Source organism: Octopus bimaculoides, chromosome 8 (assembly GCF_001194135.2).
Source record: "Octopus bimaculoides isolate UCB-OBI-ISO-001 chromosome 8, ASM119413v2, whole genome shotgun sequence".
Classification (NCBI taxonomy): domain Eukaryota; kingdom Metazoa; phylum Mollusca; class Cephalopoda; order Octopoda; family Octopodidae; genus Octopus; species Octopus bimaculoides.
In genome coordinates this window covers 57,983,023-57,985,848 of record NC_068988.1, presented here as the reverse complement: position 1 = coordinate 57,985,848, position 2,826 = coordinate 57,983,023, and the positions used below count along the sequence as shown (strand labels likewise).

General features: G+C 34.6%; 1 protein-coding gene and 1 long non-coding RNA gene across 4 annotated transcripts in view; one reads left to right on the top strand and one right to left on the bottom strand.

Annotated features, from left to right (window-relative positions):
- The window catches only part of LOC106876185 (carnosine N-methyltransferase-like), a 161,908-nt gene that overhangs the window by 123,207 nt on the left and 35,875 nt on the right, over positions 1–2,826 (bottom strand). The window lies entirely within an intron of this gene.
- The window catches only part of LOC128248581 (uncharacterized), a 2,845-nt gene continuing 2,276 nt past the window's right edge, over positions 2,258–2,826 (top strand). Inside the window, exon 1 of the long non-coding RNA XR_008264759.1 lies at positions 2,258–2,411. This is a non-coding gene — a long non-coding RNA (uncharacterized LOC128248581). The remainder of the gene's footprint in view (positions 2,412–2,826) is intronic.

Below are 2,826 nucleotides of genomic sequence, written 5' to 3'. Positions count from 1 at the left end.
GGGGAGGAGGGAAATTAAAATATTGAGGTGTTTTGGGGGCAAAATCCTAATCTCCAGTATCAAAAGCATAGGAATCGGAAGAAATTTAGGAAAAAAGTAGGGGGGGGGATGCAAATGTCACTTTGGACATGCTAGAAATAACAGGTAAAAGACAGGATTTCCTTTAAAGTTTATATTGAAGACTGGGTTTTTGAATACGCTCATCACGAACACAAATTACAGAATAGAAAAAGGTTATTTTGATTGGATTTGAGCTGTAATTTTGTACATTCACACAGCAAGAAATAACATAATCCGTACAAAATTTTACCTAGAGTGTGTGTGTGTGTGCCAAAGGAAGTTATTTTATGGCATTCTTGCAATAATCTCATCTCTCCTACACATTTTGTTTAAGGTGTTAGAGTTTAATTTGAGGGAGATATCGCTGTTATTTCCATGTAGAAACTACTCCCTTACTAAAGATGAAGACCAGTCTAAGTGCATAGACATTCCATTACAAAAGAGTAGATTAGATAAAAATTACTCCCTATTGTCAGAAAAAAAATTACTCTCTATTGAACCCTTATTCCGTCTGTCCAGAAAATTTGTTTCATTCCTTCAAACAAGCTGGTAGTATAAGAGATAGTGCTAGGTACAAGTCACTTGGGAAGGGTTTGATAGGAGATGAGGGGAAAAGCTGGCAGGGTTTCATTTACATAAGTAAGTATACTTAACCTCCATTTATAATAAGGATCTCTTTCCCTCCCCTTCTCTCTCTCCTCCTCCCTTTCTCTCCACTCCTCTCTTTTCCTTGCTCTCTCTCATTAGGAAGGACATCCAGCCATAGAAACCATACCACATCAGGGTAATCTTCCAGTATAGGGAGGTAAAAAAAGTAAATGAAAATACAAGGGAAATAACTTACGTCTTACTAGTATCATCCGTACAACTCTGAAATGTGTTTTTTTTTTCCCACCCTAAAACAGCATGCAGCGGAAATTTTTCTTGTAATTTTTTTTTTAAATTAATCATTATAAAAAAAAAATTACAAGAAAAATTTCCGTCACATGCTGTTTTAGGGGGTGGAAAAAACACATTTCAGAGTAATACGGATGATACTAGTAAGACGTCAGTTATTTCCCTTGTATTTTTATTTACTTTTTTTACCGCCCTATACTGGAAGATTACTCCACATCAGAAATATTGGAGAAAGACACAGGCATTCAATGCATCAGATGCTATTGAACTGTCTAACCCATGCCTGAATGGAAAGCAGATGTCATAATAGGATGGATGTGTGTATATTAATATACCAGTATAAATTTTTTTCAAAAATTACTAAGTGGTTTTGTTGGTATGGCTTTTTGGAATGCTATAAGCCTTACAATAATATCTATGTGATCACTGCTACTTCTAGCATGCTAGACGTAGTTCAGTTACCTTGACGTTTGTTTAAATTAGAAATATATTACAACTATGATAAATTACTGAAAGAAATATTTACTAAGCAATTGAGATTTTTTATAAATTGAAGTTTTCAGGAAAATATATAGATATTTTCTGAACTTCCTTTTATTATATTTCAAGTTCACAAATTTAAATATTCGGTACAAGATAGTTTTTAACGAGCTTTTATTTATACGCTTTTTCATTTCATGCTTATTTCATTCGTTGTTTGCAATGTTTCTCTCACACACACACACAGACACACATGTGACTTTATTTCCTTTCCATCGTCATCTAAGTATTATCAAGTGAATTTGCTACAGGTATTCAAATATCTCCATGTGGTTGCTGCTATCTTTTTTGCAGGCCATCTTTCAGTTGTTGTCTCAGAAATGTCAAAATGAACAGCTGGTTTTGTTAATTAATTTCCATAAGAATTTTTTTTTTAATCTATTTACTTTTGCTTTAAAGTGAAAGAGAAGAGAAACTGAAAGATGTATGTATGTGTATGTGAAATGGATGTGTGTGTGTGTATGTGCGAGAGAGAGAGAGAGAGGGTGAGTGAAAGGGTGTGTTGTCATGTATATGTACATACATAAATATGCATACATCTTCTTTCTATGTGTGCATGTGAGAGAGAGAGTGCCACTTAAACATCACTCTCTATCTCTCTTTCTTTCTCTCTCTCTCTCTTTCTTTCTCTCTCTCTCTATCTTTCTCTCTCTCTCTCTTTCTTTCTCTCTCTCTCTGTCTCACACACAGACATACATACAAAAAAGATTTATATGTATTTATGTATGTACATATACATGACAACAGCCCTTCACTCACTCACTCTCTCTCTCACACACACACACACATGCACACACAAGTCCATTTCATATACATGTACATACATCTTTCACTTTCTCCTCTCTTTCGCTTTAAAACAAAAGTAAATAAATTTAAAAAATTTACGGAAATTAACAAACAGCAATGACATTTATGTAAGTAAAAACAAAAGATGGCCTTTTTTGCACCCTAACATAGTTGGACTATCTTGACGTTTGTTTATAAAATAATGAAAGCAATATTCACTAAGGAAATGAGCACTATTATACAAAGAAATAATTAGATGTAAAATATCATAAAAAATTATTAGAACTGGGAATCAAATGTGGAAATATCAAGTGGCGAGCAGAAAACTACCCGGCAGGTGGTTTTTCTGCTTGTATACATAAAACAACTAGAACACAGACATGGACATGGTCGTGTGGTACGAAACTTGCTTCCCAACCACATGATTGCCGGTTCAGTCCTACTGTGTTGCACTTTGGGCAAGTATCTCCTACTACAGCCTCAGGTTGACCAAAGCCTTGTGAGTGGATTTGGAGATGGATACAGAAAGAAGCCTGTCACATA